The following is a 24,218-nucleotide window of genomic DNA, read 5'->3' on the forward strand; positions in this document are numbered from 1 at the left end:
ATTTAGGTATTTAGCAGGAGGATTTTTAAGAATGTACTCACTACAAACTAGGGTTGGGTATCTGACCAGTAAAATAAAGTTCAGTCAATTGACCAGTCAAATATTGACCAAAAATTGTACAAAATTGCAAATAGGTACAAATAATACATGAGAAAGTACAAATTTTCCATTAAGAAATGTTTCAAAAAACAATAAGCAAATTGTATTTCTGTCAAGAAAACTACAAAAGATGTAGTTTTTCTGTAAAATGGCTATAATCTTTGACCAGTCAAAAATATGCAGTCAATAGGCAATATTTGACCCACCAGTTGGCTAGCTTGCCAAGTGTACTACAAACCTCAGACAGTTGTCACCATCTTTCTCCTATTATTTTGCCAAGAAATTATGAGGTTATTACCTTCATGCTGCATTACAAATAAATATTCTGGAACAGATCTAAGTTGATGTAAATTGACATAGGTTCACAGCATTCAATGGAACTATGGCTGAGGATCTGGGCCACGTACTGTGAACATCCAGAATCACTGATGAGTGTACAATAAATTGCATCCTATATATTCAGAAAAAAATTAAATACAGGCAAATAGAGAATGAAGAGCAGTTGTGGCCAAAAACAGCATGGTAATGAGAAGGCATGTCAACAGACTTAGATATGCTTAATAATAAACCATATATTATGAAAAACATTGCTCTTCATATAGCTCATACATCTTCATCAACCTCCAGCACTGTGAAATAAAAACAATTATTTCCCAAGAAACTAGAATTAAAATGACAGGTGCTTATATATAGCACCGACTTTCACTAGAAGAATCAGAGTTGATCAACTGTGGGAAACAGCTCCATAAATAACTAAAGATTGTATTTTGTTAGCCCCTATAGTGGAGGTTTTTGATTTTGGAACAAGAAGAATCTACATTATATCCCTACTGCCACTCTGTAAAGTTCAGAGTGTCCACAACATACAGCTATAACAACATCCATGAATTTACAGTGTGCTAATAAATTTGTTTCTATGCCTCTCATATTTTTGAAGGTTGAAATTTTCAAAAGAGCCAATGGATTTCCATTTAATTTCAGAAATATTTTGGTGTCTAAGTAGTTTACAGATTTTAAAAGTCCCAGCTATAACGAATAGCACATTAAAAAAAAAAAGAAGAGAGAGATAAATATACATACAGAATTTCTGACGGAATAAGAAAACAATTCATTAAAGGACAAGCATGTGACATGGGGATAGAATTAATCTTGGGGATTAAATTGTTTCCCAAATGACAAACATTTGAAGCTGCAATCCTAGTTTCATTATTTAATCAGGACAAACCTCAAGTTAGGTTGCTGCCAAGCTAAGACATATATTCTTACCACTATAAATATCTTATGTATGATGGAATTCCATCAACAGGACAGCACAGCTAGACAGTACATGGTCATTTGTCCTGATGGAATTAAAAAATGTTTTTTGTTTTTATGCCTTTAAATTATAGTGTCCAACCCAGCTGTTCTGTTAACAATTTAACTACTGAGGAAAGGAACCTATATAATTTCTAACAGGGTTTGCACCAAAATTTAGGGTGCATTCCTGTTTAGAATAAACTATTTGGATTATATACACAACAAACCTGTCTAAAAGGCAAATGCATAGGTTATATCTCCTTACAAGAAAAACAACGGGTCCATTGAAGAAAATTCATGACAAGAACAAGAATTGAGGTTGATATTCAACAGTGCATCTTTATTGTTATGAAGCGTTCCAGTTCAAAATGAATCTATCAAATATAGGACCTGTCTACAAAAGCATGTGGCACAGGTTTTCATGAGTAGCGTGTGTCAGTGTGTGTGCGTGTGTGTGTGTGTGTGAGGGTGTTAATTGGCTTTGTAAAATTGAGGCACATTCCTGTGTGGACCCAATTAAATACATTTACAGCTGGTGTACATTGATTTAGCTCAATTAATTAATACATGATAGTTATAAATTGGATTTTACAATGTCCATGCAGGATCACAAACCAGTTGAACTAAGGCTGGGGAAAAACAGAGACAATGCACAAGGTATGAACCTGGAACAAATAGTACTTTGGCAGATGTGCACAACTGAATAGACTGTGAGAAATGAGTGGACTGTGCAAGGATACATTTGAAAAGTAACAAATTTAGCTTTGCTTTATAAGAGGTAAACTTGCTACTGTTGGGGTGAGCTGCATTGGTTCTGGTCTTGTCTTTGCAACTCTTTAAAATCAGGACAGCTTGGCTTTGTGTGTCCATGGCCTTAAAAGATTAAAAAGGGATGTTAGTTAAACTAGAAGAAATATTGTGACTGGGAATTTAAAAGAAAACATACAGAGAAAGATAAGATCAGCACTACTTCTTGAAAGGAAGGAAATTCATATCAAACAGCTGAACTCATCCTTTTGTTCAAATGTACCAAGGACAGACTGAAAGACTTAGGACCCCTTTACACATTACAGTATTGCACAATTAACTGGTTAATTGCACAATTAGCTTGAGACAGCTACTTTGTATGTGTAGCTGATCACAGAATAAAAAGCTTCAACCAAATATAAAGTTAGACCTTGAAAATGTGTACTAACTTTATAGCTGGTTACTATCAAGCTTTAATTTGCACATGTAGCAGGAGCTGACAGGGCTCCCAGGCACAGGGGTGCAACCCCCAAGATCTAGAGATCACAGTTCCCCAGAGCTCAGCGGGGTACATGAAACTCCACATATGGCTCCTGATCCCAGCCTCACTGCCCCCACAGCTGGGACCAAGAAATTCTGCAGCTCATGGGGCTCTGGCTCCTCACTGTGCTTCACATGCAGGACCTTGACAGGGCGCAGCTCCCAACTTCATGTAAGGCACAGCTGAACCAGAGCTACATCAGCTGCAGGGACTCTCAGTCCCAGCTTTGCATGGCCCTGTGGCTGAGAGGTCCCTCAGCAAACGGTGCTCTTAGTCATGGGTTCCTGTTTCTTGCAGATGCAGGGGGAGCCCAGGATTGGGCTTCTTATACTAGCAATAAGGTGCAGTTTGTTCTAATGCATGAACCCACATTTGTGCCTCCTGCCATGTATATGTGACATAGCAGGTGGTGCAATTGTGTGGATCACACATTATTTTATCACACCTTTACCTGCATGTGGAGGGAGCCACAGTGAAGAGTCTCTCTTATTGACCTAATGTAAATTCTACTCTTCTGTCACATGTACTTGCAAATTAAATTACTTTTAGGTTTCACCATGTGGCATGCATAGACATCTCCCAAGTTAATTTACTGCTATGATGTTTTTTCTCTATTGGTAACTAGTGAATAGCTGGGTACAGTTTCATTATTTTCATGTCTGTATATACTATAATATCTGATATAAATGTACTTTTGTAATTTTGACTGTTTATAGATGTAACCTCCCCCCACAAAAAAACCCCCAAACAGTTCTTTAAACTCTGCACACCCATGCGCTGAGCCCCGCATGTGTCCAGAAGAGGCACTGTGTTAGTTTGACCTGGCTCACACAATGTCCATATAGATCAGGCACTTCAGTGTGTCTTTTTTGGTGCTTTTATTGTAATACCCGATTGAATCAGCTTTAGATAAAAGCTCCAAAAAGCCCTGAAGTACATGGTCTACACAGACACTGCAGATCTGGGTCAAACTAATGTGCTTCTTCCAGTTAATTGCTGTTTCTTTTTTCATGTCTGTCAGCAGCCTCACTGATATAACTGGAAAATGATTAAGTGAGGTATTTTCTAGCTGACACCCAAGATGTCACCTGCCTATAATAGGAAAAAATAAGCTCCTTGATAGAAAAGGCATCAGGGATAAGTTCCAGGTCTCAGGCAGACCAGAAATTTCTAGAGGATTCTAGTAACTTATGAACAATTTGAATAATGCTGAAGATGGGGGTGGCTTGTCTAGGAGGTTTCTTAGTGTCTAGCTATAATAGAAATGAGGTGTCTGGGTCCCAGGTTTTAGAGGTTCAAGGTCCTCAGCAGCCAGGGCTGACAAAAATTGTCAGGAAAACAGATTTCTGCTGGTACTGGCAGGACTTTCAGCAAGGCTAGAATATAAGAATCTGAGAAGTGCCATATTGGGTCAGACCAATGGTCCATCTAGCCCAGTATCCTGTCTCTGACAGATGTCGTACACCAGGGTGTTGCAAAAAGCAGTTCATTTCTTTGGAGGCCCGCAAAGATCACAGACACACAAACATCAGCTGGCACAAAAGGATGTATTTGTTTGCAAACAAGGTCAGAGTGGGGCATTGATGCCCAAATCAGCTTCTGACAAACTAATTGTGTTTGCAAGCAGAATTTATCTTCTCTCTCCTGAGCACGTGTGCAGACACCGGAACTCTTACAGCTACTTCCGTTTCATACAAGCATACATGTAGTTACATCATTACATACATCGCATGTATAGTATAATTAGCTACTTAAGTATGCGGGGCGGAGGGGTAAATATGTAACAGCTTATTAAGCATGCCCAGAAACTACAACAGTTCGCCAAAGGTTCATACCCCAAGGCCACAGTCAATTGAATTCCAGCTTCTGTAATCAGCATGAGAAAAGCTAAGGTGGGACCGGGGGGAGAAAGGAGCCTTGGGCAGTATTTCTTTCTTATCAGGTGCAAGATGCAAGCTGCGCATTTCTAACAAGGGCATGAGCAGTCTGTCGCGATGAACCCGGCAGAGCTGGCAAGCCAAGCTCGGGGTCGCGGTCACGGTGGATTGGCCGGGTGGTGGCTATTGGCACGGACAGGCGGGATTAGTGGCTTTGGAGTCTGAGAAGTACCCAGGCGTAGTGATTTAACAAAGATGGTTTATTTTACTCACGCTTTGAAGCGGAGGCACACAGTTGCTTCTTCAGTTACAGTGATAACGTACAGACAACAAAGGGGTCTGTTGGCCCACGAGGTTCAGTCCGAAGACCTAGTCCCAGGGCTGGTCAACAGCTCATAAATGGGTATAACATAAAACAAACTGTAACGCGTAGATAATGAGTCGCGTGACGCCAGTCCACAGCAATGGACAATCGGGTGGTCGAATACGAAAAGCCGGGGTCGGTAGCCAGGAGGTGATGCAGCGAAGACGTCAGTTGGAGGGATAAGCAGAGTCGTAGTTAGTGAGGGAAGCCAAGGTCGATGATCCAGAGCCGGGTTAAACAAAGTCCAAAGGGTGATCCGAAATTGTAAGCCGTTAGTCAGTTCAAAAGGTAAATCAGGAGCCAGATAAACGTAGTCAAAAACCACAATGGTAACGAGTGATACGAAATACTAAGCAAAGGAGGCGAAGGAGGAGATCAATAGGCCCTAAAGCCTGACTCAGAGAGCAGTCCCTGCAGCAGCAGCCTCTGTCTCTAGTCCACGCGATCTCCACACACACCACACACCACACACACCACACCGAGGGAGGGGCTCACAGAACTTTTATATCAATTTAGTAGCCAATCAGCGTGCTCTCCGCAGAGAAATTTCTAGTCTGATTACCTCATGTCAGGTTCTGACTGAGCATGCTCTCAGTCAGGAGCTGACACAGTCTGAGCATGCGTCTGTGGGGAAAGTAGGTCAGCAATGATTGACAGCTCCGCAGGTCACCCAGGGGGCAAGGACTGGGTGAGCCTTGGAAATTTCCACTCACAGCTTCAAACCGCGCATGTCAGTTTAACCTCTTCTGTACTGGCAGCACATACTCAAAAAATTTCCATGACACAGTCATTAGACCTGTGCAAATAGGGGACTATTCAATCTGGATTCAGCTGATTCAGATGCCAGTGATCAATTCGGATTGCTTTTCCAGTTTGAGTTCTCCGAATCAGCTTCAGAAGATTCAGCGTTGATTCAGAGAGATTTGGAGATTTGGCCACAGAGTATAATGGGGAACAAATGAAATATCTATAACTTTGTTGGTTTTTAAACTTCCAGGGTGGTAGCCTCTGCTGATGGCGTGAAGCCCACCAAGTTTCAGGGCGATAGGTGCAGGGATTTCTGGGAAAATGCACCTCAAGCTGCAGGCAAGCAACACTTGTGTCGTGTGTAAGCCACAGCGGGTGAAAACTGCAGGGGTGGTAGCTCCTGCTAAGGCCACAAAGCCTGGAAAGTTTCAAGGAGATAGGTGCAGGGGTTTGTGGGAAATAACACCTCAAACTGCTGACAAGCAAAACTCATGACATAGGTGACACTGTGTGGGTGTTAAGGACAGGGGGGTGCAAACTGCAGGCCTGCTAGGCCCTGCTGTGGCCACAAAGCCTGCCAGCTTTCAAGGAGATAGGTGCAAGGGATTCTGGGGCCCTGCACCTCTGGCCACAGGCAGGCAAAACTTGTGACATGGGTGGGTGATACTGTGTGTGTGTTCAGGTGTGCCCTTCCTGGCACTGGGGCCTCTGCACAACACAGCAGTGTGCCCCAGTGAGGCCTCCTCTTCCCCATGGCCTCAGTCCAGTCCACCACTGTAAATGGCAGCAGGTAAAATAACTTAGGTGACTCAACAGTCAGCACCAGTAACACCAGCAGGAGGATCTCAGGTAGCCATACTGAACTGTCAGGCCCTTCTTTCCTCTCAAATTGGAGCACCTAGTGTGTGTCTATTAGGTGTGCCTTCACTGTGTGACTCTGCGTGTATGTGTGTATTTGTGTTCAGGTGCGCCCTTCCTGGCTCTGGGACCTCTGCAAAACATGGCAGTGTGCCGCAGTGAAGTCTTCTCCTCTTCCTCTACAGCCTCAGTAAATGGCTGTACAGTCCACCACTGTAAACTGCAGAAGGTAAAAATAACTTAGTGAGTGAGCAGCACTAGCACAGTTGCACCAGAAGCATCTCTGGTAGCCTAGCCAAACTATCACAGGGTTTTTCTTTTTATAAGGGAATCGAAAGCAAGAAGTGAAGATGTTGTGCTGGATATATGTTGATGGCTTATCTTGTGTTTTTGATGCATAAAGCGGTTCGTTTCTCTGGAGGCCCGCAAAAAAATCACAGACACACATACATTAGATGGCACAAAAGGTGTATTTGCAAATAGGGTCAGAGCAGAGTCAAGAACTCAGATTACTCCGAACCAACAAAGGAATTTTGCAGGGAATATTTATCTTCTCCCTCCTGGGCATGTGTGCAGAAACAGGAACTCTTACAGCTCACTTCTGTTTCATACAAGCATACATGTGGTTACATAACTACATACATCGCATGTATAGTATAATTAACTACTTAAGTATGCAGGGCAGAGAGGTAAATATGCATCAGCTAATTAAGCATGCCCAGAAGCTACAACAGTCACCAAGAGTTTACTTCCCCACCCCCCTTTTCAAGGACACAGATAATTGAATTCTGGCTCCTGCAATCTGTATGAGAAAGACTAGGGAGAGGATGGGGGAGAAACTGCAATTAGCATGAGAAAGGCTGTAGCAAGGGTGGGAGAGGAAAAAAGTCCTTGGCAGTATCTCTTCTTATCAGGTGCAAGATGCAAGCTGTGCATTTCTAACAATATTCTATTTCTAACATTTTTATGTTTATATGTTTATTATGAAAAGAACAGAATAGTTAGAGAAATTTATCTTAGAAAGTTTTCAGGTTGAAAAACCCTCTGTCAGGCTGAGGAAGTACCTGCAGTTGGTGCGTCCCTTGGTCCCGGATGGAAAGAATAGTAAAGAAGCTAGAGGGTTGCCTGGCATGGAATGCAGGCAAGAAAGCCAGTCAATGAAAATGGAAATGGAGGCGTCAGGGGGTGAGGGACACGGTGGGGGAGGGGGGGAGTAGCAGCACAGGTAAAATTGCAGAGGTGCCTGGGGAGTCAGATGTCCAGCAGCTTGCAGTGTGTCAGAATTCCACTGTGTATAATGAGTCCATGAGTTTCTGTACCTACAGCCTGGCATCTCCCCAATGCTTCAGGTGATCTTGCTCACCTTGGCAGTGCACACCCCCCTCTTTCTGCAGCTTCCCCCACTGCTCCAGGGTGGCCTGCCTCTGCTTTGTGGGGGATAGGGTCTTTGGAACGAGAGGGGGACTTCCCTTTGGGCATGCTCACACTGGTGCCAGGCTGAGCAGGAAGAAGGGAAAGGGGGTGCTGCCTCCTGAGATGCAGCAGCATCGCTGCGGTGGTGAAGTGTTTCACGTCTTGCCTCAGCTGATCTGCCTTCAGCAGTTCTGGCAGAAAGCAAACCTGGGATCATCTGCCAGTTCAAAATGCTCCCACACTATGCTACTCGCCCCCTTTTGGGTTGAGGGTGGGCATGCTGCCTTATCCCCCTCCTCAGCAGGCTAAGGCACAACAGCAGGAGGAGCTGCCTCAAATGAACCACTTGGCTGAGGCTACACAACTCAACTTCCTCTGTGGTGTTGGTTTCTGGAGGAGACCTGGGTCTAAGGGAACTTTGAGGGGTGTGGTTCACAAACTCTGATTCCTTCTTGATCCCCAGAACTGCTTGAGCCAGGATGCTTATGTCCCCTGGTTCCAGCTCCAGCTTCTCCTCTGGCAGTGGGAGGTTCACACTGGGAGATGACACTGTGGTGGAGGAGACAGTGATTCTGCTGATGGTGCCTATTTCTGGAGTTAGGGGAGGTGGTGTAGGTGTAGGGACCTCAGGTACTGCTCCCACCTCCTTGCTCCCACTAGCAGCAGAAGCCTCATGGCTGCTTGGGAAGAGGATGCATCTATGTCTGGGGGAAGAACTTGCAGCTCTATTTTTCCTGCTACCCCCTCTAGTCCCTCTCCCTCCTCTGCCAGAAGACCTAGCACCTGCCTTTCCAGCACGTTTCATATTAATGTTTCCTGTGCTGGAAAAGGTGTGTGTGTGTGTGTTGTGTTCTTCTTCGATCTGGTCTTGGTCTGAATCCAAATGTGTGGTGGGCTGTCAGTGACAAGTTCTTTTGTTTGTGAGTGCTGTGTGATTTGTTGACTATGGTCTGATTGATTATTGATTATTAGTACCTGTACACATATCTATATCTATATCTACATGTATAGATATAGATATAGATATATAGTGTGTTGTGTTCTTTTTTGATCTGGTCTGAATCTGAACGTGTGGCTGGCTGACTAGTTATTTGTTCTTTTGTGTTGTCTGTAGTCTGTATGTAAACTATTAAAACTAACTATAACTAATTATATTAATAACTAATGTCATAACTATACAATCTCTTCAATGAATATATGATTTTTGTTCTTCTGTGTGTGTATGACTGTGTGCAATGTGTGCTTCCTTGCTCAGGGATGGATCACACTACTAGGGAAAACACCGAGCTTTCTTGTTTAAAAGTATTGCAAAAAAGAAAAGAAAAGAGAGCAAATATAAATTGAAAGAAATGAATTGGATAAGTATTAAGTAGACAGATTTTAAGCTAAGCTAAGCTATATCCTATCCAATCCATTCTAAGAACAAAAAGGAGCAGGCAACTGACTGACTAGGAAGCAAGCCAGGCAGTCCAGTACCTTTCTGATGCTGTTGCCCACTCAGAACCAGCTCACAAAGGCATAGCAAGCCTGCAGACAGAGACTTTTATGCTCTTTCTATGCCCCTCTCCCCAGACACTGTGATTGGAAGGGCAGTCAGAGAGAAATCACACTCACTGGCAGCTAGAGATTTCAGTCCTTACCCCCCGCCTTCTAAGTTTCTGTTTCCCCATAAAGACCACCTTCTGAATCACTTAATCTCTTCCAAATCTTTTCCAAATCAATTCGGAGGCTCCAAATCAATTCAGAAAGTTTTAAGTTTCTAGCGATTCAGTTCAGATGTGGAGATTCAGCCTCAGAATCGGGCGAATCTTCTCGAAATCAAACCATGAGCCAAAGCTTTGTACAGCCCTAGCAGTCATACCTAGGAATTAGTTACTTGAAGCATGGGTCTAGGCCTGTTCCCCAGAAAGCTAGTGTCCAGAATGAGCTGATGTCAGAAATGGATTCAGATGTCATAGCAAAAAGAAAAAAAATCCCTCTATGGGGTCAGAAGCCAAAGCTGAAGACAACATAAGCTGAGGGTTAATTGGGATCAGAAGCCAGAGCCGAAAAGTCAAGCCAGAGTCACAAGCAGGAAAGGTGAGTCTTTGGTACTGTATTTGGATATCTTTTTCACCTGTGTGTTCAAGACATACCCTGGAGTGAGTTGCGTTTTCAAATTCCTAGCTGAAGACTTAGGCTATGCAACAGAAAACAGGTTGATGATTTTGATCTACTTGTGCTTCATCAGATGTATGGCTAGTCTTCATTTTCTTTCACTTCTGAAAAGGAAGGGAGGAAAACAGCAAAGAGAAGAGTTAAGTCCTATGGCTCTGCTAGGACTTTTTAGTATAAGTTTCCATGTATTAGTAATGAAAAAATTCACTTTTATGTGAATTTTTTTTTGGTTTGCCTCAAATATTATTTGCAATTTAGATGTGTGACCGCAGTTGCAAGAAAGACAAAGTCTCTTTTCTCTTTCATAAATGTTCAAAATAGGCAACTTTTATTGAGTTGAATATTCAGTTTTCTGCGTATGTACTATGATAACTATTCATTGAAACAGCAGCATCAGCAGGAGCTTCTGGGTGCTCAGCGTTTTTGAAAATTAGGCCATTAGTTCAGGTGCCTACACATGTACTCAGGGACCTAAGTTTAAGCTTTCATTTCTTAAAGTCTTCTTAGCTATTAGACTGTAAGAGGTAAATTCCTTGAGCAAGAAGCCAGGGATAAAGTCCTAAATCCTTGCTCCACTGAAGTTGGTGAAAATTTTGCCATTGACTTCAGTAGGGCCAGAAATTCAACCTATGCTTAATCTGTGTTTTCCCCAGCACATAGCATGCCATTACCTGGATGGGGGTGGGAGGTGGGAAGAGGTGAGAAGGAGGTCTGGGGAATCTAGTTATTTCTACATTTAAAGAAAAAACATCCTAGGAAAACACCCTAATTTACCAAGCAGTCCCTTAAGTTTCCTTGGGTGAAATACCGTGTTTTGAAAAATGCTGTGGATATATTATTGGTATAGCACACCGTTTCTATTTGTGTCCTTACTTATGCAGGAACATAAGACTATGTTTAGGGAATCAGGGATGCATAGTCTTCTGGGAAATTTTACACTGGGTTCTCTCCCTTCGGAATTTTCTTTTTTTTTCTTTTTCTTTTTAATCAAATTACTTGGTACTTTGCCTAGTCTAATACATTTCAAAAGAAAAAACAATCAATTTTTAGAAACAATTTTTTATGATTAGATATGTCGTCCTTGGTAGGAATGATTAAATAATACCCAGAAAACACTTGATCTCCATTTGAGGCACAGAGACTTCCTCATGCCCCCACATACCTCCCTTCAAATTAGAGTGTAATTTTAACAAGATGCACTTGTGAGCCCCCTCCAGATATCCTTGAACAAGGTTCCATACCTCATTACAAATCCCCTGAGCTAATCAGTTTTGCTTCAAAGAGAGATGTTTTAATAAAAGGTGATTATAGGAGTGTTTAGCCCCCAGCCACAGCAGAGTGCTTCACTGCTGCACAATAATGGATGCAGAAGTTGACCTCAGGCACTAGTCAAGGGCTGACTTTTAGACAGCAGAAGAACAATGTCATTACTATATATGCCAGAAACAAAGATCTGTAATTTTCATGTAACAGCATAACAAGTTTGTCTCTAAAGCTAAGTAATAAGATAAAAGCTGGTCCACTGGAAAAGTTTCCTGCAATTAATTTTGAAACACTGGTAGAAAACAAGAAACAGAAATACTAAAAAAAAAAAGAGTGGGATTTAAGATAGCATCCTACAATATCCAGTGAGGTCAATATAAAGGGAAATGAGATTCAATGAGATTAAATCCTAAACCCATTAAGGTCAATGGCAAAACTCCCATGAATTTCAGTTGGACAAACATGAGTTTAGCAACCTTTGTTGTCATATACAGTCAGTTTTGTCATCTTTTTTAAATGTGACCCAAATCTGTCAGATCCTGGAAATATATTCATTCATTCAAGACATACAAAAAGTAGAAATCTTGGTTCAAGAATTATTCATTCATTCATTCATTCATTCATGTTCAAGTGACTTTTCCAAAAAAACCTAAAGTTCCACACTAGCACTAATGGATGTGAGCTAATAGACAATAACTGAAGCTTAGTGAGTATCAAGAGATAAACAACCACTATCAGAAGTGTTCTAATTCCTGCTTCCAGGATTGCACTTTTAAATTCATGGGTAAACCCATTCAAAACAATGAAGCTATTCAAGTGATTGGGGTTAAACAAGGATTAAGTGCTCTGCTGGATTGGAGGTAGGTTGCACTGAGACTCGTTGGGTGCATCTACATGAGCAATGAATGTGCCTGAATAAACTCTAGCACTGTTCCCACAGGAGTCAGCTGATCCTGGGCACAGTCTTCACATACACCTGAGACGATAGCAGTTCACGCTGGGGTGGTCTTAGGTGCATATGAAGATGCTGTACTTGGGGGCAGCTGACCCACAACATGGGGCTCAGGGATTAGCCTGGGCTCTGGATGGTGACACTGGGTGGCAGAGGGGCTGGCTGGGGCATGAGTCACTGTCCACATGTGTGTTTGAGCACATATAAGTACTGCATTGTAGGATAGTATTTGTCCCAGGCAGAACTATCCTACAGTGGAATTAATTTACGTGTGGTCTGTGACAATTTACTGCAGAGCTAATTAGTCAGTTCCACAGTAATTTGCATGTATAAATGCACTCCTTGAATTTGAGTTTTAGACCTGTTGAGGACCAGCTTATCGCAACAAAGTATCTGCTTATCCCAGCCAAGCACAGAACATGCTGGGTGCATCTACATGAGACATTAAATGTGCGGTGGATTAATTGTCCTGCACATTAGCGTAGCAGGAAAAACCATGCTTGTACACTAATATGCAGTAGAATTAGTCTACTGCACATTAGTGTCCTCCAAAAAGCATGCATCACTGCTACTGTGCAGCAGCATCTATTACAGCACATTAATTTAATGCACCATAACTACATAGTTTCATAGGTGGTAGGGTCATATGGGACCTGAGCAGATCATCAATTCTGAGCCCCTGCCATGGCAGGAAAAAGTACTGGGTTCAAACGACCCCAGCAAGGTGTTCGTCCAGCCTCCTCTTAAAGACCCCCAGGGTAGGAGCCAGCAGCAATTTACTTGGAAGTTGGTTCCAGATCCTAGCTGCCTTGACAGTGTAGTAGTACCTCCTGATGTCTAGTTTGAATTTATTCTCTGTGAGCTTGTGACCATTATTTCTAGTCACTCCCGGTAGTGCTGGGGGGAACAGGGACTCCCCCAATGCCTGCTGGTCCCCTCTGACTAGTTTGTAACAGGCCACTAGATCCCCCCTCAGCCTTGTCTTGTGGAGGCTGAACAGGTTCAGGTCCCTTAGCCTCTCCTCGTAGGGTCTGCCCTGCTGCCCCCGATCATATGAGTGGCCCTCCTCTGGACCCTCTCCATGTTGTCCACATCCCTCCTGAAGTGCGGTGCCCAGAATTGGACACAGTATTCCAACTGCGGCCTGACCAGTGTTGCACAGAGGGGGAGGATCACCTCCTTGGACCTGCTTGAGATGCATCTGTGGATGCATGACAAGGTATGGTTGGCCTTCCTGACTGCATCCCCACACTGCCGGCCCATGTTCATCTTGGCATCAATGGTGATTCCAAGATCCTTTTCTGCCTCTGCACTGATGAGAAGGGAGTTCCCCAGCCTGTAGGTATGGTGCCAGTTGTTCCTCCCCAGGTGCATCACTTTGGACTTGTCGGTGTTGAATCCCATCCTATTCTCATCCGCTCACCCCTGTAACCTGTCTAGTTCCTATTGCAGCCTATTCCTCCCATCTAGTGTGCCCACATCCCCCACATCTTAGTGTCATCAGCAAATTTGAACAGGGTGCTTTTTACCCCCTCGTCCAAGTCACTGATGAAGATGTTGAACAGTGCGGGCCTGAGGACCGAGCCCTGCGGAACCCCACTGCCCACGTCCCTCCAGGGTAGAAAACGACCCGTCCACTACCACTCTCTGGCTGCGGCTCTCCAGCCAGTTAGTGACCCATTTGACTGTGTAGGTGTCGACACCATGGTGCATTAATGAATATGTAGACCTGCCCACTGAGTTGTATGAAAATGTAAAACTTAAAAACCAAACAAAAATACCCAAATATTTTAAATTTATAAATCAGTTCAGGTTTTGAGGGTGATATATGGCTGATATAAACAAAATGTGATAAACATATGGGCACCTATAGGAAGTCTTCAGGATTTCTGCTTTTAGAAGGTGAGGGCAATGAACCTGGAACTAACTAATAGAGATTGGATTCGTGATATATTATAACCTGCCTAACATCTGACTCCCTAGGTAACCTCTCCATTTTTTACCAGCTACATTCATTCCACTTCCCCCCACAACCTGTCTCTCACCACTGAGTACCTCAATTTCCATTTTAACTGACTGGATTTCTTGCATATGTATTGGCCTCTGGATGCTTTACTACTCCATCCAGGAAGAGCACAGACCAACTACATATGCTTCCTCTGCTTGATGAAGAATATTTGTACTCAAAAGCTTGCAAAAAGAATTTTTCGAACTATTTGAGATGGCCTAATAAAAGATATTGGATTTACCCAAAGAACATTGTTGAACTAATTACTCACTTTGGAACATATTTATATAGTTTATGTAGCAAGAATTGCTGAACTGGCAAACAGCTATAGCTGCTTTATTTTTTTTAATTAGAAACCATGAACAGTAAGTAACATATTAATATTAACTAGAGAAGACTAACCAACCAAATATTTTTAAAGGATTTTAATTTGGGTTCAATTCTGCTGGTCCAGAATCACATACTTCATGCTGAAATCAGAGTTTTGTACCCAGAATGAAGGAATTTTATGGTGGTCATTAAATACCTTTTTAGAAGCAATAGGGTAAATTAATAAATAATGATGACCTTATGAACCCACTGAAGGGAATAGTGATTTTGTCACTGTCTTCAATAAGTATGGGATTTTACTTAGCATTTTTTCTCCTACCCACAGGGCAAAATTCTCAGCTGGTGCAAATTGGTTGTAGTTCCATGAAATTCAGTGAATGATCTTATACAGAGTTCTGAATCTTGACTCTAATTCAGCAGCCATTAAAGGAAGATGTGCACAATCCTATATTTTTACTTCTATCAGTTTTAAATTGAATATTATTTGATTGGGAAGTGTAGAGGAGGGTTCAAAAGAACATATATATGAATTAGCCTTTTTTATAAACTGTTTTAGAAAAGGAAAAATTGTACACTTGAACAGAGCTTGTTAACTTCAGGAGTATTAAAAAAGTGTTAATAATGATATAAAAATCTCAGGCTCCATCCTGTGGCAATATTTCTTACTTCAGTGCAAAGCCCTTTCCCCCATTTCCAGAAACTGTGGGGTGTACAATATTAACATGTACTCATTGCAATTAATAATTTAGTATAACAAAAAGTTATTAGGTCACCTGCAGGGAAAATTCTGGATGCAAATATTGAAGAAGTGAATTAATTCTAATTGACTGTTGCCGGTTAACAATAGGTACATTATCTTCATTATATTAGGAATAATTATTAAAGTAACTGTGGCTAAATTAAAAATATCTAATTTTATTAGGAAGAATTAAACTAATCTGTAGGAGCTCACAACATCAGCTCAGATAAGTTTTCAGGAACTCCACCCACACAGTTCTTGGTAAAGGATATTGAGTTTCAAACCTTACATCAGCAGAAGAAATTGCCATTGGTTGATTAGTGATCTGAGGGCAGAACATTGTTGCTTAGCAACTCTCAGAGCTGACTTTTGCAGTTTACCCTTTTGTCAACACCATATACACCAGCTTTTGATTGAAAAAAAAAGAGAATAACTGTGATAAAATTATATGTCTAGGGCTTGTCTACACAGAAAAGTACAGGGAAAAATAGCTAGTGTGCAATTAACTATTCAGTGATAGGTTCTCCATAAAAGCTCCCCATATGGACACCCTTATTGCAGCTAAAATTTAGCTTAATCCACTTTTAGAAGCATATTAAACTATTCTGGGAAAAGGGTTTTTTGTTTGTTTTTTGTTTTTTTACAGGGAACAATGCTGGAATTGCTTTAAGTTCACATTCTACTTTAATCTGAAATATGAACGATAATGTGAACTATGCTTTAAATTCACATTCTACTTTAATCTACGATAACATTTGAGTGTAAACAATCCCCTACTCTACTGTGTAACATCTCTCTTTAAAGATGTTGCTAGATGTTTTCTTTCCCATGTGTTAAGTGCTCTTAAAATGGGAGGATCCACTTATGAAGTCAGGAAAAGATGAGCTAAGCTAATTTTGAGATGAGCTCTGCCTTCAGAGCATCTTAAAATTGAACCTCTTTAGACAAGGATTATTTCCAGCTGGTGTCAGCAGCGTGTGTTCCAGTAATGCCAATCTGCTCCTTGCGGTAAATACCATCAATCTGCAGTATACTAGGATGCACCATTCCCAGCCACTCCCCACCCTCATGGATGATCTATCATCCAGAACTCTGTTGCCCCAGATTGGCAGAGAGGTGGGGAGAATTGGGCAGCTGTGAGTGAAACTTCTAGCAGCATATGCTAGCTGTAATACTTCCTAACATTCCTTAGAGTTAGTACATGAAAATTGTAATATGTAACTACATGCTAAGTAAGCACTGCAGTTTGAGTGGTCCATATTATCACTGTAAAATACATTAAATTTGGCTGGCTCCTATAGCACTTGGGAAGGTGGGTGTTACAAGGACAATGGGGTCAAGCTGAAAATGGTTGAAAGTCTCAGGTAAACACTACACGGTAAATTAAAAACCTGTTAAGCAAAGGTGTTAGGTAAGCTGTACAACCACAGGAACAGACCAGATAAGGTGTGTGCAGATGAAACGGGTTTACTTTGCCATAAATTGAAGTGGTGGGTTTTTAAAAACATTACTTTATGCCAAAGTAAACCTCTGCATCAAGTAGACCTGTGTCTTACTTGCCTCTCTGGTGGTGGGGTGGGGAGGGTGAGTTGCCAGCAGGTGGAGTAGTCTCTGGGCTGCATGGGGTGGGGGGAGGATAGGTGCTTCCCTCTGTGGCAGCGGCAGCTCCCCGCCCAGGCTTCACTTGCCTGCAGGCACCCGGCTCAGGCAGTCTTGGGGGGCACCGCAGCCACAGAGGGAAGAACCAGGTCCCGGCACAGCTCATGCAGGCAGCAGGCTCCAGGGAAAAAAAAAAAAATCAGGTTTGTTACTTTTTTTTCTTCTTTGGTGGAGCCTGTTTTCCCAGGCTGTTGCCAGGCTGCTTGCACAGGCTGCCTGCACAGGCCCCGAGCCACATGGAGCCTGGTGCTCCCCAAAGTCATTTAAGGTGCATTACATTGCCAAATGTGCTACAGCAGCTGGAATTAATGTGCAATACACCGCCAACACGTGCAAACACCAACGCCATTAAAGCGGTGCAAAAGCATTTAACTTGCTTTAAAGTGTCGTACACAAATGCCCTGTGTTTCATCTACACACACCCATAGTTCCTAGCCTTGTTCCCTTCACTTGCTTCTAGATTCATAGATTCATAGAGTTGGAAGGGACCTCAGTGGGCCATCTAGTCTGACCCCCTGCCCCTGGCAGGCAAGAAAAGAGTCACCAACCCTGGGGTCATGTGATCCCATCCAGGTGCCTGTCCAGTCTCTTTTGAAGACCCCCAAGGATGGGGCAAGCACCACCTCCCTTGGGAGCCCATTCCAGATTCTGGCAACCCTGACTGTGAAGAACTTTCTCCTAATGTCCAGCCTAAACCTTCTCTCTAGTAGCTTATGGCCATTGTTCCTTTGTCATTCCAGGGGGTGCCCTGGTGAACAGATCATCGCCTACTTCATGTTGCTCTCCCCTTATGAATTTGTACATCACCACAAGGTCCCCTCTCAGCCTTCTCTTGGAGAGGCTGAAGAGGTTAAGGTCCCTTAGCCTTTCCTCATAGGGCCTTCCCTGCAGGCCTCTAATCAGACGAGTGGCTCTTCTTTGGACCCTCTCCAGGTTGTCCCCATCCCGCTTGAACTGCGGTGTCCAGAACTGGACACAGTACTCCAGCTGCAGTCTGACCAGTGCTGCATAGAGGGGGAGAATCACTTCCCTGGACCTGTTTGTGAAGCACCTACAGATGCACAACAAGGTGCGATTGGCTCTGCCAACTGCTTCATCACATTGGCAACTCATGTTCATCCTGGAGTCAACAGTGACTCCAAGATCTTTTTCTGCCTCAGTGGAGCTGAGAAGGTTGCCCCCAGCCTGTAGGTATGATGGCAGTTCTTCCTCCCTAGATGCAGCACCTTGCACTTGTCCTTATTGAATTGCATCCTGTTGCTCTCTGCCCACTTCCCCAGCCTGTCTAGGTCAGCCTGGATCTGGTTCCTCCTCTCCAGGGTGTTAGCTGCACCCCATAATTTTGTGTCATCCATGAATTTGGACAGGGTGCTTCCCACCCCCTCATCCAGATCACTGATGAAGATGTTGAACAGCACCAGCCCCAGAACTGAGCCCTGAGGGACTCCACTGCCACATCTTTCCAGGTTGACACCAACCCATCCACTACCACCCTCTGAGTGCGACCCTTGAGCCAATTTGCTACCCAGTCTACCGTGTAATCATCCAAGGCAAATCCCCTCAGTTTATTTATAAGGATGGTATGGGATACCTTGTCAAAGGCCTTCTTGAAGTCCAGATAGATAACATCCACCTTGACTCCTGCATCTAAACAATTGGTGGCCTTGTCATAAAAGGAAACTAGGTTAGTCAGGCAGGAACTGCCTGCTAAAAACCCATGTTGGTTACCCATCTGCATCACATTAGCCAGTGGCTCCCACAGATGTGCTCCTTGATAATTTTTTCTAGGATTTTCCCAGGGATAGAGGTAAGGCTGACTGGTCTATAGTTCCCTGGGTCCTCCTTCCTCCCCTTCTTAAAGATTGGGATGAAGTTAGCCTTCTTCCAATCCTCTGGAACCTGACCCAAGCACCATGAGTCACTCATATATCCTTGCCAGTGGATCAGCTATGACCCCTGCTAATTCCTTCATTACCCATGGGTGGAGTCCCTCCAGTCCTGGTGATTTGAATACATCCAGTCCCTCCAAGTGTCTTTTTACCATGTCGGCACTGACCATTGGTCAGCTGATGTTCTCTTTGTTGGTGTCCGTGATGTATGTTGAGGTTCGTCTAGATTCCCATTTAAGAAGACAGAGGCAAAAAACTCATTGAAGAGCTCTGCCTTGTCCCTGCTATCCATCACTAAGCCCCCCTGCCCATCCTGTATGGGTCCTATGCTACCCCACACCCTCTTTTTGCTCCCAACATACCTAAAGAAGGACTTTTTATTGTCCTTAATCCCTGACTGCTAGCCTGAGTTCTAGAGTTGCCTTGGCCTTCCTGACTGACTCCCTGCAGGTGCGGCCAAATAAGTATACTCATACTCTCTTTGCTAGCTACCCCCTGCTTCCATTTCCTGTATGCCTCTTTTTTTGCCCTTAAGGTATCTTGGATGCCCCTGGTTAGCCAAAGGGGCTTCCTGGCCCCCTTGCCCCCTTTCCTCTGCCATGGGATTGACTCACTCTGAGCCCAAAGAATGGTTTCCTTGAGGAATGTCCACCTATCCTAGACTCTCAATGCATCCAAATTCTTATCTCCTAGCACCTTGCTAACCAATCCCCTGAGTCTATTAAAGTCAGCTTGTTTAAAGTTCAGCACCCATGTCCTGCCGGGTATAATGCCTGCTCTTCACTGGATAGTGAACTGAATCATTTGGTGATCAATGTCCCCTAAGTTGCCTTGAATCTGCATGTCCCCCACCAGGTCATCCTCTGCGGCCAACAAGTTGAGCAAGGCATTGCCCCTGATGGGACACCTTACCTCCTGTATTAAGTGGAGGTTCTGAATACAGGTTAAGAACCTGTGAGAGTGGCTAGATCTAGCTGACTGCTCCTCCCAGCATATGTCCTGAGTAGTTAATGTCCCCGATGACTACCATATCTCTAGACCTCACAGCCTCTTCGAGCTTCTTGGTAAATTCCTGCTCTAGCTCATCGTTCTGGTGTGGTGGCCTGTAGTAGACCCCCACCACCAGATCCTTTTCACCCCAAGCCCCTTGGATCCTAACCCACAGAGTCTCTGCTTGACCACCCTCTGGCCCTAATTTGATTAGGGAAGATATGTACTGTTCTTTGACATAGAGATCAACTCCCCCACCTTTTTTCCCTATTCTGTCTCTCCTGTACAACCTATAGCCCTGTATTCCCACCACCCAGTCATGAGAAGAGTGCCACCAGGTTCAGTTAGTCCCACTAGGTCAAAGTTGTTGCTCACTAGCAAGAGCTCTGGATCCTCCTGCTTGTTTCCCATACTTCTGGCATTTGTGTATATATACCTAATTCCCCTGGTGGCTGTCCCTGGTTCCCCCTGTACTATAATTTGGTTGGGAAAAAAGGATATTAGCATTAATACAATATACCCAACTATTGCTACTTGTGCATCTTGGGTCAACTTTACTCCTGGTCTCACTTCACTGGCTTAATAAATTTGGCCCACTGTGCTTTTTCTATGATTACTATTCTTAAAATGGCCCATTTGAGAAAGTTGGAAAAGAGATAATGGAAAAAAATGAAAATACATTGCTTAAAGCAGCTATAAAAATGGAAATATTTTAATATACTGTACAAAGATTTACACGTTTACTATACTCCTGTGACTTCACTTCCAGGTGAAGAAAATTAGCATATGAGAGTATCATATGAGAGAAGTGTAACAGTCAGTTTCTGGGTGGCAGCAGTGGCCAGGGCAATAGCAGTGGTGTCCAGAAGTGGTGATCACTGTTACGCCCCCTTAAAATCAGTGATCGGGCAGTGTGTTTGGGTTGCTCATCCTTAGTTATGCTACTGCTATCTGAAGCTTGTACCTTTACATATATGAGGCTTACATTTGGTACCTGCATTTTCACAACATTGTCTCTCTCTATATAGTGAAGTTCACATACCATATGTAAAATATAAAAAATACAAAAAGTATATTAGTACACATTTCTTAGTGATCACTATAAATGTACTCCATACTAGCTAGTAGGCCTGATTTGGTAGCCAAATCTCTAAATCCGAATCAAAGCAGGAGAACAATTAATCTCTCCGAATTGAATCAGAAGCCTCTGATTCAATGCAGAGAGATTCAGAGAGATTTGATGACTCAGACATAGACAGCTTTACATGTTTTTTCTACATTCCTCAAGATACCAGGTGGCTCATGAATGCTGAGATGGTGGGGCAGATGGAGCATCCCATGAGCTTAGCAACTGGTGCCTTCTGGGTCTTGGGGACACACCGGGGTCCCCCTGCGGGTGAGCACCAAGCTGGGAGGGCTTAGGGTAGGAGTTCCCCATGCCCTCAGCAGCAGACCCCCCTGCACTCCTGTGGGATGCTCCATCCACCCCACCATCTCAGCATTCATGTACCACGCGTGGTACCTCGAGGCATGTAGAAAAAACATTTAAAGCTGTGTCTATGGCTGAATTGCTTATTCTCCAAATCAGAATCTTCAGATTTGGATTTGGCCAAATCAAATTGGGACAGTGATCTGAATCAGGGAATTGAATCGCTGTTCCCAGAATCAGGCTGAAACTGAATCCAAATTGAATATGGCCCACTTTGCACATCCCTACTAGCTAGGTAAGGATCACACAGTGTTCATTTCACAAACACTGAAAGGAAACAACTATTTAACAGTTCATGGCAACACTAGCTAACAATTTAAAGCATCAGCTGACTAACAGGGTATCCATTTGAAACTTCCAGGGGAGTTAGCTTGAGAGAAAATCATGCCTTCATGTTGGAATTTGGCCAGACATTCAGAGTTAATGCTTCCTACTGTTTTCAAAAAATGGATGGATACTTTAATGACTTAGATGGTATTGATCTTTACATTTTACCACAAGGAGAGGCATTCACAACAGAGAGTGCCTACGGTTTATTGTGGGTAAGATACAGACCAGAAGCAAGATGCTAAAGTAGCACTGACCCCTAATAATACTATGACAAATGTCTCCAATGAACTCAGACTTCTCACTTTTGCACTCTGTATTTCTGAAGTAAATCTATTTGGTCTACAGTCAAAAATCAGTTGACCAGGAGTGTGTAATTTCCATGTGGGAGTGCGAGTTTTTCCACTTTCCTTTGCCCCTCACCGAGAAGATAAGTGGGTGGAAGGTGTAGGAATCCTAGGTGGCATTGTTTGCTATATTACGTTTCTTTTCATTGTTAGTTTTGAGCTGGTGGTGGTGAAGACAAAATATCTCATAAGGCTTTGGGTGGCAAATAGTAGATCCAAACCACATTGAAGGAAATTGATCTGTGTTTAGCTTTTCAGCTATTATTAATTTTTTTGTTTTCTAAATATAATACAAATAACAGTGAAAATTGTGTCACTGCCACCTACCTATCCACCCACATGCTGTCTGTCTCTCTAAGCATCATGTTATATGCTTGCAAACTGAGTTATATAGAAGGTTCAGTGAAGTTTGTAAAATGTTCAGTAAACCTGAGCTGAATTTCATGCAAGCATGAGGCTAGATTATGACTTTGTTGGATTTGGTTGCAGTTTGTTGGAAACATACTGCATCTGTATGGCCGTTACTGAAAATCATGCAATATTTTGTCTTTTCAGCTATTTTTCCTCTGTATTTTTGATTCTGTTCAAATTCCAAACAAAGTGATGGAACATTAAAATGAACTGAACACGGAAGCAACATTTAAAGGATTACTGAATAATGCACAGTTCAGTTTTCATGCATTTGCAATGAAAGTTTTGAATTTTTCTACAACAAACAACAGGAGGGACTTCAAGAGGGATGTGGACAACATGGAGAGGGTCCAGAGGAAGGCCACTCGTATGATCAGGGGGCAGCAAGGGAGGCCTTATGAGGAGAGGCTATGGGACCTGAAACTGTTCAGCCTTCACAAGAGAAGGCTGAAGGGGGATCTAGTGGCCTGTTACAAACTAGTCAGGGGGGACCAGCAGGCACTGGGGAAGTCCCTGTTCCCCCGTGCACTGCCAGGAGTGACCAGGAATAATGGTCACAAGCTGGTAGAGGGTAGATTTAGGCTAGATATCAGGATCACGGTCAGGGCAGCTAGGGTCTGGAACCAACTTCCAAGAGAAGTGGTGCTGCCCCCTACCCTGGGGGTCTTTAAGAGGAGGTTAGATGAACACCTTGCTGGGGTTGTTTGACCCCAGTATTCTTTCCTGCCATGGCAGGGGGTCAGACTAGATGATCTACTCAGGTCCCTTCCGACCCTAGAAACTATGAAACATTTTCTTTTGCAATTGGAACTTAAAGTTTTGAAAGACTTTTCCCTATTTAAAGTAAGTTGCAAGCAGCAAGAGATTTCCTGAATCCCATTCTTTAAAAGCACATACTATGTTCTGATTTACCAGGGGGTGATCTACGGTGGGTGCCATGGTAATGATGGATAAATAGAAGGATTTAGGTTGGGGTGGGCAAAATATGGCCCACAGGCCAGATCTGGACTACCAGCTAATTGGATCTGGCCTGTAGCAGGGTGCCTGCCAGTTTCATAGTTGGTAGGGTAGGAAGGGACCTGAGCAGATCATCAAGTCTGACCCCCTGCCATAGCAAAAGAGAGTTGATTTGATCCAGCCTGCGGCTGCTCTTGCAGTGCTCCACGTGAGGCTGAGCCCAGTCCAGGGCAGCCGACATCACGCTCCAGCTCCATGTGGCCCTGGCACTGGCCAGTAGGGGTGTGTGAAACGGGCCCTATTCTACTGACATTCAGCGCAAATCAGGGACAGTGATTTGATTCGTTGATTCAAATCACTGTCCCTGATTCGATTCTGCTGAATCTGAATCTGAAGAGTTGATACTGATTCAGAGAATCAGTGACTCAGACATAGACACAGCTTTAAAAGTTTTTTCTATGTACCTTGAGGTAGCAGATGCGGCCTGTGATTGTTGCAGTGCTGGGGCAGATGGAGCGTCTTTGTTAGCTTGGCCAAACAAATGTCTGTAGAAGAATATGATTATGTTTTAGATATATTTGAAGTGTGAATATCTGGGAAGAGGAGCTATTTAAGTTAAAATACAATATTGGTACAGGATCAAATGGCAGCAAGTGGCCACAACCAAATTTGGAATGGAAATTTAAACCAGTTTTTATAACCAAGTGAAGTTTTGGAATGGCTTTCTGAATAAAATACTGGACAGAAGGAACTTGAAT

General features: G+C 43.2%; 1 protein-coding gene and 2 long non-coding RNA genes across 5 annotated transcripts in view; 1 reads left to right on the forward strand and 2 right to left on the reverse strand.

Annotated features, from left to right (window-relative positions):
• The window catches only part of LOC149866486 (uncharacterized), a 315,323-nt gene that overhangs the window by 57,000 nt on the left and 234,105 nt on the right, over nt 1–24,218 (forward strand). The window lies entirely within an intron of this gene.
• Nucleotides 1–24,218, reverse strand: part of LOC149866487 (uncharacterized) — a 171,014-nt gene that overhangs the window by 47,521 nt on the left and 99,275 nt on the right. The window lies entirely within an intron of this gene.
• The window catches only part of LOC149866488 (uncharacterized), an 84,586-nt gene continuing 62,111 nt past the window's right edge, over nt 1,744–24,218 (reverse strand). Inside the window, exons 2-3 of the long non-coding RNA XR_016441898.1 lie at nt 10,078–10,203; nt 1,744–6,749 (exon numbers count right to left, since the gene is read on the reverse strand). This is a non-coding gene — a long non-coding RNA (uncharacterized LOC149866488). The remainder of the gene's footprint in view (nt 6,750–10,077; nt 10,204–24,218) is intronic.

The sequence above is a fragment of the Crocodylus siamensis genome, chromosome 4 (assembly GCF_052110815.1).
Source record: "Crocodylus siamensis isolate JL-2025a chromosome 4, ASM5211081v1, whole genome shotgun sequence".
In the NCBI taxonomy this organism is placed as follows: Eukaryota; Metazoa; Chordata; order Crocodylia; family Crocodylidae; genus Crocodylus; species Crocodylus siamensis.